The sequence below is a fragment of the Macaca mulatta genome, chromosome 5 (genome assembly GCF_049350105.2).
Source record: "Macaca mulatta isolate MMU2019108-1 chromosome 5, T2T-MMU8v2.0, whole genome shotgun sequence".
In the NCBI taxonomy this organism is placed as follows: Eukaryota; Metazoa; Chordata; class Mammalia; order Primates; family Cercopithecidae; genus Macaca; species Macaca mulatta.
In genome coordinates, this window is record NC_133410.1 from 175,420,067 (window position 1) to 175,436,002 (window position 15,936).

The 15,936-nt window shown below is 36.6% G+C and overlaps 1 protein-coding gene across 2 annotated transcripts in view; it reads right to left on the reverse strand.

The window, feature by feature from the left end:
- Window positions 1–15,936, reverse strand: part of SPOCK3 (SPARC (osteonectin), cwcv and kazal like domains proteoglycan 3) — a 482,003-nt gene that overhangs the window by 143,273 nt on the left and 322,794 nt on the right. The window lies entirely within an intron of this gene.

A 15,936-nucleotide genomic window follows, 5' to 3' on the forward strand; every position in this document is an offset into this window, starting at 1 on the left:
ACTTTCGCATTTGACACAAAGCTCACAACAGCCGGTAGTGGCATATCAGAAAATGCCCAAAAGAAAACAACTGGACACATGGATGATCCTAAACTTCAAAATGTGGTAATAAATTTTAAAAATGGAAAGATCAAAAGGCTAGTAGGTTTATCTTATAATAATTTGATTTTATTTGTTTAATTAAACTTTGTCATTCAAATCAAAAATCTTGTTTAAATTATTATGGATTCATGTTGCTTTCAATTAAAATAGCTTCAAGTAAAATAAAACCTATAAAAATATGTTGTTTAATGATTTGTATGATACATATGATTAATAAAATAATTTTTACTTACTCTTACCTTACTTTTTAATTATTTATCTTAGTATATAATACAAGCTTTGTCAAATAACAACTAATAGGATTTTTCAAAGAGATACAAGTGTTCTTAAAAATAATAAAAAATAAGATGAGAGTAGAAGGTCATGAGGATAGCATTTCAGAAGAAATTAATTTTACAGATATAAATGAGAGTCAAATTTTTAAAAGAATGGGAGTAAGCAACAAGGGATACACTGTAAAAAACAAACAAACAAACAAACAAAAAAAACAATGTAAGGAGCGGAAAGATTCAGGGCAGAAGGTTAAATTTAGCTAACAAGAGAAAAGACTTTGAACACTTCAAAGCAGTAGATGATTTCAATGGTTACCCAAACATAAAAATACTGACGTGTGATAGCTTGTACATACATTTCAATGTCTATGTGGTTTACATAACTAAATTGTTATATTAACTGCTTTAAAATACATAAAACATGAAGAAATTCCTTGTTTATTATGCTTAAGAAATACCAAGGGCTTATTTTAAAACATGTACTATTTTTATAACCAAGATACATGTTAAATGATCAATGGTCCCCAAGCCGTTTTATGCACTGGTAGCAATAGTACATTTTGGGATTTCTAAATGTGAAAGATGGGCAAGAACTGGTGAATTTAGCTTTGACACAGTTATACGAACACATAAAACGTAGCGTTTCCTCTGAGTAAAGTCTCCCCTTGAGTAAATCTGAGGGATTAACCTAAAAAGCCATGATTTCCTGAGCCTTAAAATGCCCTCGGTTGACTCACTTCAAGAAAATTTGTACATCTGACACCAGGGCTCAGAACACACATTTGGGAAGGAGAAGTCCTGGCAATGGTGTCATAGTGAAGAGGAAGGAACTGTTAATCAGAGCGGTTAAAACATTAAGAGTAAGTTTCTATAGGAAAAGTGACTATAAAAAGGAAGAATCATGAGGTTAACATGAAACAGAGAGAGTGGAAACAAACTAGTTAACCTTTCAAAGGTTAAAAATACATTAACTAGTTAACCATTCAAAGGTTAAAAATACATTAAATATTGTAAAAAACAATAACGATCTTTCTAGGATTCGCATGCACAAAAACACGTCTGGAACCATTTCTATAGGCACCTTGTGTATTTATGTTGTTAAGAAACACACAATATACTCAACATGAGATTATACTGATCTCTCCAATTCCATTTGTCAAGAAGAACACACTCTGGGTTATCAATCTCAGGGGAGAACTCTACACGCTTCAGTCTATTGCATCTTAACATGGGAGTCACCAAGAGAAACTTTCACAAGGCAGCCCTGGAAGAAACAATGCTTTACTCACTTGGGGAAGAGACAGAGCAAGATGGGCTTCAATGTGTTCGGACCCTGCCCCCACCCATGGCTAATGGACCCTCCAGCAGCTGACACAAGGCAACTGATGCCCACCCATTTCCTGCTGCAGTAGAGGGACCCAACCTCTCTTATACGGAATCTGAAATCCTGAAAGCTTTGGGCCTGCCTGGGGGCCACAGAGGTGCATGCTTAAGCAGAACAAAGGAACACTCATTATATTTGAAACAGGAAGAGATATTCCCACACAAGGTGCTAATACAAGCACAGGCTGTGTGGCCTTCCTATCTCTCGGTAAGGAAGTGTTCCAGGCTCATGGCCCATCTTTATGTGGATGAGTGGGGGTCAAAAGACTGCACATGAGATTACCTTCCCCAATGCCAATCCAACATATCAGCATTCTTTGCCGCTTGCCTTTTTCCATGTTTGTAAATATTTTCTCCGTGAATGAGAAACTTACATTTAGTTATATGTTCAACCAATTTTCTTAAATGTGCAATAGAATCTGTCTTACATTCTTGCTGCCTTCTTCTGCAGTATAAAATTCTAGGAACTTTTCCAACTACACGGCCCATGTTCTTAAATACAGGTGGGTTTACCATCAGGACTATATTAGAGAGCTCAACTCTTCCCCTCTTCACCAATCGGGGGTCCCTCTGATTTACTTTGAGTCAGGGAGGGCAGGGGAAAAGATTAACTTTTTTTTTTCCCCTGTAGCTCCATCAATTACTAAGATTACTAATATCTCACTATGTGCTGATGAGATATGACAGTTTGTCCCTGTAAAAATTGCTTTATATATCTCAAGACTATTTTATTATATACTTCCATGATTGGAACTATTGTATCAGATTTTCCAGTTAAATTAACATCTTCATCATTATGTAATAATTCTCTCTGCCATTTTCTGTGGTGTTTATGTGAAAATCTGGTTTGTCTAATATTAATAGAGCTGCCCTATTATTGTGTAGTGTTGGGGACAAGTACCCAATGCATTGCTGTACCTTGTGGGAGCAGAGACACTGACAGCCTTTTGTTCTGTATTATCTATTCAATTTTGTTGGTTTAGGAAATACAGTTGCAAGACAGAGATAGTGTCTAAGTACAATATTCCTTTGTTTCTGGCCCAGGGTATTATGTCTTCTGCCAACCTCCAAGAAATTGCAGCATCTTGCAAATAGGATAAAATTTTCAGACCCTTCACAATTCTAGTGGTTTTTGGCAATGACAATGAGATGCTGGCTGAAAAGTGACTTTCTGTAAGTGAAAGAACAGAGGTCCCACAGACCATATTAGAAGACCCAGTAGTGAATTCTATCACCCAAATCATGAACAAGGGTAGTGAAAGGCTCACCCATATTCTCTGTTATTAAAAGTTTCAAGCCTAGTCTGGGTGCAATGGCTTATGCCTATAATCCCAGCACTTTGGGAACCCAAGGCAGGCGGATAACTTGAGGCCAGGAGTTTGTGACCAGCTTGGGCAACATAGTGGGATCCTATCTCTACACAAAAATTAAAAAAAAAAGGGGGGGCTGGACTGGTACTGTGCACCTGTAGTCTAAGCTACTCAGGAAGTTGAAGCAGGAGGATCATTGAGCCCTGGAATTCCAGGCTGCAGTGGTCTGATTTTGTCAGTGCACTCCAGCCTGTGTGACAGAGCAAGACCCTCTCCCTAACATAGAAAAAACATTTTTCATGTCTGGACAGTAGGTTTGGTTCAGACTGTTCCAATGTGTTCCAATGGCACTTTGGTCAGTTATTGCTCACTCATCTCTGGGCAAGGGGAGGAAGGGTTGTTATTTTGACAGTGGGTTCAAGGTTTCTCTCTCTCCAAGTGAGACAGAAGGCCCAGTACACTCATTCCCATATACTGAAGAACTTTGCTATAGGGAGTGACTCAAGCTTTTAAGACTGTATTGGATGCAGGCACCCAACCCAAGTCACTATCATATCTGGTTCTGTTGGAGAAGGTGGCACAGGTTTCAACTGGTAGGGTTTGGGCAGGGTTTACACTATGAAAGGTAATAAGCAATGTAAGCCAACATGAACTTTCATGTGAGGCTTTTGGGGCCAATTCAATGCATGCTATTCTTGCTTCCACATCTGAATTCACATTAGGTAGCGATGTGCTATGTATTTGTACTTTTTTGTCTGGTAAACGGTAGAAGAGATTCTTCCCTACCATGAGTGAGCCAAGATCCATGTGTAAAGAAGTTTCCTTGTGGGAGGTGGAAACCTCTTATCGTTTGCCACAAATAGGTGCATATAACTTCATACAATGATTAATTTCCTGTGTCAATCTGAATGGGTTAAGGGATACCATATAGATGGTCAAACATTATTTCTGGGCATGACTATGAGGATGTTTCCAGAACAGATGAGCATTTGAATTGGTAGACTGAGTACAGAAGACCCTCTCACCAATGTGGGTGGGCATCATCCTATTCGTGGAGAGTCTGGATAGAATAAAAAAGGCCGAGGGAGTGCAAATTGCCTCTCTGTTTGAGATATCTATCTTCTGTCCTCTGACATCAGCACTCATTTCTCTCAGGGTTTTGGACTCACATCTGGGACTTACACCATCTGTCCCTTGACTCTCACACCTTGGGCCACGGACTGAATTACATCATCAGCTTTCCTGACTTTCCTGCTTGTAGACAACAGATCTTGGTACTTGTCAGCATCCATTACCACGTGACTCAATTCCTGTAATAAATCTCCTCATCTCTTTCTCTCTCTCTATCTCTCTCACCCTCTCTCAATATATACATATATGGGTTGTAATTCTGTGGATAACGCTAACAAACCTTAAATGCCTACAACTTTTCCTATGCAGATGATACCCTGTTGTTTGTCAAGTCCAAAGTCTCAATCTCAATGACTCTGACTGCAGTATTATTACACCTCTGTCAGAAGAGATAACTGATAAACCCTAACAAAGTTTGGCATCTGTTCAGTATATTTCTTTTCTTTCTTTCTTTTTTTTTTTTTTTTGGAGACAGAGTCTTGCTCTATCACCCAGGCAGGAGTGCAGTGCCATGATCTCGGCTTACCTCAACCTCTGCCTCCCAGGTTCAAGCAGTTCTCCTGCCTTAGCCTCCTGAGTAGCTGGGATTACAGGTGACCACCACCACACCCATCTAATTTTTTTTATTTTTAGTAGAGATGGGGTTTCACCATGTTGGCCAGCCTAGTCTCGAACTCCTAACCTCACGATCTGCCTACCTTGGCATCCCAAAATGCTGGGATTACAGGCATGAGCCACCGCTACTGGCCCCTGTATACTATATTTCTTAGGGCTATGTGGGTGGATTTACAATGCTGATCTCTCCAACAGTGAAGAAAAACTACTATCTCTTTGATTTTTGTCACCAAAACGTAGACCCAAAACCTTATTGCATTCTTTGGGTTTTGGAGAGAGCATATTCCCCACTTCGGCATTCTCCTTGGTCCTTGACAAGTCAACTAAACCAACAGGCTGATTTGGAAGCCACCCAGCAAGTTGTGTCACATCTCCTACCTGTGGGGTTCCACAACCCTAATGAGCACCTTTAGCTACAAATCTCTACTGAGACTTTTACTGATAATGCTGTCGCTGTTCCAGTTTTACCAGCTGACTCTGACAGCATCACTGTACTATTTAAAACTAGTATGTGTCATATGTTAGCTCCTTGGACTACTTGCAGTCTGACAACAGTTCACCTTTTATCACCAAATCTATTCAGTAATGGGTTGACCAGCAAGGTATTTAAGCACTTTCCATGCTCCTGATCATCCCAAGAATCTGATATTGTTAGGCATCGGGATTGGCTCTTAAAAAATAAACTCAAAAAGATTTATGTCTTTGCCTCCCTCACCCCTACATGGTTCACACACCTTAGTAAGGCAATTTGGTCCCTGAATTTTGCTGTCCCCAGAAAAGGAGTATACCCTCTCACTGGCTCCTGGGTAGCGAATAAGATGAAAGGAGGTTATATATACCTATTTTAAACATTGAGGAGTTCTCTTTACTTCCCCTAACAGCAACTGCAGGCTGTCTTGGTTGCCGCACCCTCCAGTTGGCAGCCTGTCCAAAGGGAGCCTTAGGGATTCAAACTCAATTGTGGATCACACTGCTCTTTGATTCCACTGACAGTAGTCCACGCAGGCCACAGATGAAAACATAATGGGTCTCTCTTTATAAAACTTCCCCTGTCCCACCTAATAGACTCTTATGGACACAATGTTCTTGTGTAAAGTTTAGGAGTTGATGGAAAGAAAGAAAAATTTTAGTGACTATAATGGGACCCACTAATCTTGTGGTGATAGAAGGCGAACAACACCAGGTATTCCTGGAGAGGGAACACCTTAGACTCTGCAATAAATAGAGGGACAAGAAACATTCATGAGCTTTTGTTTTTCCAAGCCACGCTGACATCTTTGCTCCCCAAGGAAAATGCCCTTGTGTGTCTTCCAAAATGTTGCAAGTGTCTTAAAGTTAACTGCGTGCTGGATCTGACTTCCCCAGACACTCCTTTTTCCATTTCACTTAACCTTACCAGAGAAGTCTAGAAACAAGAGATGGCACCAGCTCCTGAACCTCCCATGTAAATCACCTGTCAACACCATCAGACGTCTTTACCACCTCCCCTCTCATTCTGTGGGGTGAATGAATGCTACCAGTCTGGTTGCTAGACAAACCAAGACAAATTAGGCACACTTCCTTCAAGCTATCACTCCAAAAACAAGGAGTAGAGTCTATTATTCTAACTGAATTGGGAAACCTGAGATCTGACAGCAGGCTGGAGAGCCATATTTGATATACTGTCAATCTATGTTCCATGAACAATATAGGTCCCACCTGCAGAGTCACATCAGTTTTAACAACACTTTCTTTCCGGGGCACCATATGCACTATTAGCATTGTACTTCCGGAAAGGAAACCAGGCATTAACTTGTTTTTGTCCTGAAAATAGAGTGACATACACTTCAGGGGTGGTCTTAGAGACCCTCATCTACTTTAGGAAACAGCACCAGTAGATAACGTAGCCCTCAGCTAACTCAGGAGCTCTCTCTAAAATTAATTTATCACAGGTGACATATTTCCAAGTGTGACACCAGGCTCATTACTTATGGACACCTTGCAAGAAGTTCTTTTTGTAAGAGGAGGTATGCATTAGAAAAGTTGATAATAAATGTTTCACTAACAAATTTTGTGAAGTGAAGTGAGCAATGACAGGACGTTGTTTCTGAAAGGCATTCAGGTCAGTCCCAGTCCACTGACCAGATATTTTGGATGACACAATTGTCCAAGACGCCTCTCTGTAGGTCAAGTAGTGACATCTATGCAATCACTAGTGTATCCTGCTGTACCTGACTTAATTCCATAGGCCAAGTAGAAAGGCCAAGACAAAAACGTAAGGCAAAAGTCACATTGGATATATAAGGTAGATCTGGATGATGTATGTGATGTTTCCAGGAGGCTGGCTCTGAGACCCTGGAGTGGGGGGTCGGAGACACTGCTGAGATAAATTTTGCTTGCAGGTTTGTATCATCCTCCTGCTTAGAGTTCTCTCCATGATATCCTTAATTAAAGGCTACATGAGATAAATTGAACAGATTTGGTTCAAATACCTGTTGATGGAGTGGCCTACGTAGAGGAACATTCTCTAGAAGCCAAGATGTGGAAACAAAGGTCAGATACTGTTTGGAGGCAGATCTCCTGGGTTCACTCACATTTTTGCACATCATGCAATCAGAGGCACTGACAGCTTTTGTTCTGTGTACTCTTTTCAAGGACGTTTATGTAGCAAATGGATTTAGAAAGTATTTCCTTCTGAAATACTGGCTTTTGAACTTTTAAAAATTTTCTTTTAATATTGTAAGTGTACATTTCCACCGTTTTTTGCATCACATTAATCTTGCTGAATACTTTTTGTTGGTATAATGGTACGGTATTTTTGGTAGGTCATATGGCTTTTCTGTCTGGATGGACTTTACTTTGGTAATCTCTCATTTTACTGTAATGTGTCTGGACTTGGGTTTCTTCTTGTTTATCTTACTTGGTATACACTGTGTTTCCTGTACTTGTGGAATCATGTATTTCATCACTTCTGGAAAATTCTCAACCAAATTCTCTTTTAATATTTTCTCTGTGTTATTACTTCGGATTACTCTTTCTATATTTCATATTAAACTTTGGATACTTTTTCATTCTACTCTACAGTCTATATATTCTACCTTTTTGGGTAATTTTTCAGAAACATGTATGTGTATGCATGTACACACATATAATATATATATAATATTTGCATATATTGCACACATGTAATATATATGATACATACACATATTACAGTTTATTATTGTATGTTACATACATAATACATATACATGTACACACACATATATATAAGTTGTAGTTCATTATCTTCAAGTTCATCTAATCTGCTGTTTAATCTACTGACTTAATTTTTAATTAAATAATATTTTAATTAAATAAATGATATTTGGTTCTTTTAAAAGCTGAGTTTTTTTTTCTGAAAGTATATTTGGTATTGTTTGAATATTTCAATATCATTTTTAAATTTTTAAATACTTCATACATTAATATATATTATACAGTTGATGTCTGTTAAGGAGCTGAGAACATTTAAGGGATTCTCCCGATACTTGGAAGCCTCAATATATACATTCTCTGTAGAAATCTATTACGAATTCAGACTTCTAAGGATTCCACAGAGTTTGTTCGGCCAACTCAAATTCACAAGCAATTAAATAAATATTATAAATAAAGGAGCACACCAATACAATACAAATAAACTAATAAACAAAATGAGGCAAGCTAACAGGAGCAAGAGTGAACAATGCCAACAGCAAGAACAAGGCAAGATTTGTATTTTAAATACTTAAAATTCTAAAATTGTTAGACACAAATTATTATTAAAGGGTCTCAGCTTTGGGCTTGCCTGACCTCTGCTCAGATGTAGTGTAATTCAGAACACCAGACCCATGCAAGAGCAGCTCAAAAGTATCAACACTATACCATAATAATGATATTATTACCCCATGCTACTGCAGGGACCTGTAGATTACTTTTCAGATTCCTAGTGCCTGATGACAAATATTTCCTTTCTTTTCACCGGAGGCACAGCTGTTCAGAGGGGTTGTCTAATTCATTGACATCACTATGCTTTCACATCGAGCCTACTCTACCATTCTTTCACAGGCCATTAATCTTAATATTTTCGGATTCTAGTTATTGACAGTTTTTTTTTTTTTTTCCTTTCTCAGTTTCTGCATTAGTGTTGTTACCTTCTATTTCATTTGGCTGTTTATTTGGCTTACTTCAGATACAAAAACATACTTAACCCACTGTCATTTCACATAACAAGACTAATTTTCTTGGTGGAGTACATTTAGGGTGGGAAGAGGTTAAAGGCCACTGAAACATACAGTGCTCATAGAGTATATCCAGTGTGATTGTGGGAAAAAATATAATTTGCTCAGGTACCCCAAAAGGATATGACAGCCACATTCTGTTGTGTTTATTTTATAATTCAAGTGATTATAAACTGATATAGATACAATATATGTCATACTATTTTTTTCTTTATCTAGAAAAATAATGTCATATTAATTTTAAAATCATCTGTGTATTATTTGTTATTGATATAAAATTAGCATGCTTAATTACATGTTATACAAAATAATTTTATTATAGTATTACTTTTATTTAACCATATTTTTATTCATAGCCATAGTATTAGTCTTGCTCTTTACTAGCTCTATGCCCTTATGAACTTATTTAAAATCTGTTTCAATGTCTTATGTTTAAAATGGGAACAACATTAGTGTATGTTAGTGTTTGTTATATATCTTATAGCATTGCTAAAATTAAGACGTTAATGCATATATAAATTAACACATTAGCTTAATTGAGTCATTCATTAATACATTAATTAATACAATAATACTGATTAACACACATTATGCAATCATGATATGTTAATTTTTTAAAAGAATATTTGTTTGTTGATATGAGTTGGGTGCCTTTGACAAAAGGAATATAGAGCTCTTCCAAAGGTGCTGTGCATACATTTACTTAATTACCTGGAAACTTTCTGAGTAACTCAGCTGGAATAACTTCTAGTAACATAGTAAGGATGGCACACGCTATAGTTATCTTTACAGATGAATAACATTATATTAATTGAAATAAGCCAGGCACAAAAAGATAAATACCACATGTTCTCACTCATATGTGGGAGTTAAAAAATATTTTGAGCCCCTGGAAGTAGAGAGTAGAATTGGGGGTATTAATGTCTGAGAAGGAGAGAAAAATAGGGAGGATAAAAAGAGGTTGGTTTACAGATACACATGGATGACCTATTTACTTTTTTACAATCTTTCTGAAGAGTTGAAATATATATGGTTTCTTTATATCTCTCCCATTGCCTCCCATGTTTTTTTTTCCCCCTTGGCAAAGTGATGAATAATTAATGTTACAAAGGACATCATTAAGGTAAAATTCACAAGTGATAAATGCATCAATTAAGGTCTTGCTGGGAGTTTTATTGCACAGTGCAGTGCTGTGGTTAACTGTATGTGAGCTTAACTGGGCTCCAATTCCAGCATTGTAATTCACCAGCTTTATGGCTGACATGGGTTTCCTTTTCTTTATCCTTAGTTTGCAGATCATTATAAAAAAGTCTTGTAAATTTCTTTAAAGATTAAATTACTACACATAAAATATTTAGGATATTAACTGATATTATTGTACATTTATTTTAGCAATTACTACAAATATTAATAGAACTTCTATTACCACAACTAGTATATGCCTAGTATTATTATCATTATGTTTCTCTTAAAGAACATGTATATTTAAACATGTTCTACATAGTTTAGGATTTTTTAGACAAATGGGTTCCTTATATATACCAACTAGATGGACTGTTTATTAACTACAAGATATCTAAGGTATAAAAGTTAACATGAAAATTCCCCAAGTGAATATATGTGATGTTAGTCCTTTTTTAGTATATAGTAACACAAGATGAAGACACTGATATTATATGTTCTATTCTGTGATGGCTACAGAAAACTTAATTAACATAGGCTTAAGCTCTATTAAAACTTCATTTTTTTACAAACAAAAATCTATAGGTAACTTCATTCCTAATGTTGAAAATACTGAACACTTTTCTTATAAATTGGGACTAAGGCATGGAGATGCATTGAACCTTGTAGTGGAAGTCCTAACCAAAACCTAAGGCAAGAAATAGAAAGATAAAAAAGGAAGAAATAAACCTGCCTCTATTCATGGAGAAGGATATTATGTGTAAAATAATCTGGAGAGATCTACAAAACATTACTAGAAATAATAAGTGAATTTAGCAAAGTGGTAATATACAAGTCAGTATAGAAAATTAACAATATAACAATATACTATCAGCAAACAGTTAAAAATTGAATTAAAATTAAATTTACAATAGTACTAATAAAAAACTACTTAACAAATTTAATAAAGGGCATTATGAAATCCTACACTGAAAATTACCAAACATTAATTAATGAAATATAACTAAATGGAGAGATATACCAAGTGTGTGGATTTGAAGATTTGGTACTGCACAATATCTAAAAAAATGACTCCAACTTGTTTTCTATAGAAACTGATAGACTGATTCTGAAATTCATATGGAAAGGCAAAGGGTAAACACCAAAGCAATAGTAAAAAGGTATAACAAAGTTGGACTTTGCACCGGAATTCAAAAGTCAGCATTAAGGTACAACAAATTAGACATGTGATACAGGATTAAGGACAAATAGTTCACTGAACATAATAAAGACAGAAACAGACCCACACATTTAGGACCATTTCATTTTTGACAAAGACGTCAAAGCGATCCAATGAAGTAAGACGCTATAAATGATTCTGCAACTGGTTGGCTACTTTAAAAAAAAAACAAACATTGTGTAGAAACGGGTTTTTGCCATGTTACCAAGGCTTGTCTTGACCTTCCGAGCTAAAGCAATTTTCTTACCTCTGCTTCTCAAAAGGGTGGGATTATAGGCGTAGGCCACTGTGCCTGGCCTGGTTGGCTACATTAAAACAACAACAACAACAACAAAAACCCTACCTTCTCCTATACACAAAAACTAATGAGTATCACAGTCCTAAATCTAAAAGTTAAAATTTTAAAGCTTCTAGAAGACACAGAAGATTGTTTTCTGCAACAAGGAATAATCATAGAAAGTTGATGAGTTAGGCTTATTTATCATGCATAATATCTAAAAATATATTTTATTAATACTCTGATATCACAGGCTTTAAGCCAGTGAGAAACAAACAACTCAATAAATTTAAAAGCCATATATTTTATTTTATTTTTTAGTGATTCAAATAAAGGTAGTTACCACATCATGTGTAGCAACATAGAAAAATAATGAAGGGTAATTAATTTAAAAAATGAATTTGCTTCCATTTTACATTAAAATATTGAAAGGCAGTTAAGAACATGGGCTCTGGACTTAGCTGAGTAACACTGGTCAAATGACTTAAATTCTCTGTGCATCACAGTTCTCATCTATCAAGGAGGGAAAATAACCAGTTAATGTATTTAAAATATTTGAAATATTTGCCAGAAAATATGGTCTACATAAATGTTTGATTTATATATGTACACACACATTATACATATGCACACACACTTGTATATATGAGGTTATGAAAGTTAATGTAGTGAAAAGGCCATGGGATACCATATTGCAAGATCAAACACAAGTTACTGTGAATGGTAGACAAAAACCAGGCACCTGTGCCTCTGACTCATTACATTATACCTTCCCCACAGATAGGCCACTGGCACCAAGCTGTGGGAAACACGGATCAGGGCATTAGGAAAATAACTTAGTATCCAGAAACGTATGTAAAAATAAAGGGACTGGGGTGAAGGTATTCTGGAGCAAGGTACCCTGTCTTCTCTTAGAAGCTTCTATTCAAAGGCACCAGTCATTGATCAAGTCAATGGCCAATCAGGGGTTTGAAAAAGCAAAAACAAACAACAAAATGAGTTCTTTTCCCACATGTGAAGCTGCTTTGCAAGTGTTTTTTGGCTGTTTGCTTCACTGCAAGTGGCAAATTTAAAATTTACATTTTTCCCAGTAACTGAAGACCGGAGAGGATGTATTTTGTGCTTCAACACATGGCTCCAGGGAGTAAGGATAGGGAGTGTTGGAAACAAAATCAATGTAAGGAGAGGAAGACTTTTTTAACAATTAGAACACTCCTCAAATATAGAGGTTTACCTCGCAGAATATGATTTCATACCAGGGACTTTATTGCATAGAAGTTTTTCCTAGATGTTCTTTTAAGTTCCTTTTGAATTTGAAATTTTATGATAAGGTTCATTCATATTATTTCCTGTAATGTTCAGTGCTGTAATAAGAATTGATCCCCATAAATGACCATGGTAATGTTCTGGTGGTGTGATATTGATCGAGTTGGCCAAAAGTCAAACCCAATCTAAGTGGAAAAGCAAGTCACATGGAAAGAGTGCACATCCATTTTTGATAGTGGATCTTCCAAAATCAAATGATCTCAGCTCTAAATATTCAGAGGAAACAAGACAGAACAACTAAACACTAAAAAGTATAACATATCAAATTTCTCATGATTAGGAGTCAGAAATTATCTACCTTTCAAAATGTGCATATAGTTGCTAGAATTAGTAACTATAAAGAGAAAGTAAGAACATGCCTCAAATATGGAAAAAAAATAAATGACAGAAAGGTTAAAACATTATAGTAGCATGTTGAAACTTAAAATAGAAATTTTTTGAGCCAGGTGTGGTGGCTCACGGCTGTAATCCCAGCACTTTGGGAGGCTGAGGTGGGTGGATCATGAGGTCAGGAGATTGAGACCATCCTGGCTAACACAGTGAAATCCCATCTCTACTAAAAATACAAAAAAAAAAAAAAAAAAAAAATTAGCCAGGCGTGGTAGCGGGAGCCTGTGGTCCCAGCTACTTGGGAGGCTGAGGTAGGAGAATGGCGTGAAGCTGGGAGGCAGAGCTTGCAGTGAACTAGATTGCGCCATGGTACTCCAGCCTGGGCAACAGAGTGAGACTCCGTCTCAAAAAAAAAAAAAAAAAAAAAGAAAAAGAAAAGAAAATAGAAATTTTTTGAACAGTAATAAAAAAAAATAAGCCTTCTCCTTTAAGGCTAATGTTATTGTTCACACACACACGCGCACACACACCCCTATCTTTTATTTAAGTATTCAAAGGCATTAATTTGAAGGGATGCACGTGATTCTCAGCCATGGCTACATATAAAAGTCACATGAGAAGTTTTAAAAATTCCAATTCATGGGACCCCATTCCAAATCAAGTTAAGTAGCATCTTTACAGCTGGATTTGGAAAACTGCAGTCTAAAATAGGTAAGCTTTATATTTGCCTTCCTTCAAAACCACACACACACACACACACACACACACACACATACACATGCACACACAATTTTATGAACAATACTCATTTCTAAGGAATTAACGATTGTTTAGTTCCATTGCCAAGCAGCGCATCACTAAAAATATGATAGAAAAGAGTTTAAAATCATCCACTGTTGTCCTCAGGGAATTTATATTACACATGTTCTACTCAAGTCTGAAACATTAGTATTATTTATTGACTTGTGCTCACGGCAAATGTAATGTACATTTTACATAACAAAGTGAGAAATATATCCATGATCTAACATAAATGCTGTATTGAAGAACAATTCCTAGTTCTTACTGAAGCTTGACAATACAATCAAAATAGACTTTGCCTGAAGTAAAGAAATGAAGGCCTTCATCTTTTGTGTCAATTTCAAGAATGATTACTTCTCAAACAACCTTGAACAGACTTATATTTTGATTTTTCTGGCAATGCTGAATTTGAAAGAATTCAGAGAAGACTGGTTCTTTTAAAAAGAAAGATTAAATAGGCTTCTAAAGAAAGTAAATCATTTTTTCTTAATAGGAAAAAAGACAATGTTCCAAAAATACTTTTTATGAAAATCACAAATGTCCCAATATTTTTTCAAGTAAGCCTATTTATCCATAGTTCCTCATCTATTCACTTTTCTTTTTGTGTATGCATTTTTAAAATACTCTGCTGAGGATTTCTAGAAATGCCAATTAACTTAAAAGCTTGAACTCAAAATAATTATTCAAAATTGGTCACATTGCATAATGAAGTTTACCTTTCAAAATTATATCTTAGTTATGTCATTTGGCTACAGTCTTTCTTTGTGTACCTTCTGATATCCCTCTTTCCCACCACATTCCCCAGCTCCTGCACCTATTGTACTTCGTAATGACCTCACCTCCAGTTAGGATGTGCAATGGAAATATCATTTATAATCTTCTCTCTATAAAATGAGCTGAAAGTAATGAACAAACATTGTGGGTCTAAAATAGAACTTGTAGGAATATTATTTGTAGTGTTAAAAAACCCCTTTGTATCAATGCATGGGTCGACAATTCAGCAGATGAATAGGAAAGGCTTCCACAGCAAGATGACACTTCCACACTGAATGTAGGGCCCCACATCCAAGACTCATCATATCTGGCTTCTGGTTTATCTTTAACATATCAGGACTACTCGGGGAGGATTTACGACTTCAAGCAAGGAGCTTCATGGACCCCACTGAGCTTAGAATTTGGAGCTCATCATTATTGTTCGAATGTGTTTACATCTGCCCTGTCAAAATTTGCAAGTTTATTGACAAAATTTAGTGATCCAAGAGCCAGAAGAAAGATCTTGTGATCTCTTACCTATATTCTATTTTCAACTCTCATAAGTAGATGTTGGGAACATAATAAGGTGACATTTACAAGAAGATACTGGCCTCTGTGGTGTTTGTTCTTGATCCAGTAGCTAAATAGCCTAGGGCAATACTTTCTTATGAGGGAGGAACAAAAAATCACCAACATGTTGAAGTCATTAATTTGAGATTCAAATCAAATAAACTCTTAAGAAAAGATTAGTAGGCCAGGCGCGGTGGCTCAAGCCTGTAATCCCAGCACTTTGGGAGGCCGAGATGGGCGGATCACGAGGTCAGGAGATCGAGACCACCCTGGCTAACACGGTGAAACCCCGTCTCAACTACAAAAAATTACAAAAAAAAAAAAAAAAAAAAACTAGCCGGGCGAGGTGGCGGGCGCCTGTAGTCCCAGCTGCTGGGGAGGCTGAGGCAGGAGAATGGCGTGAACCCGGGAGGCGGAGCTTGCAGTG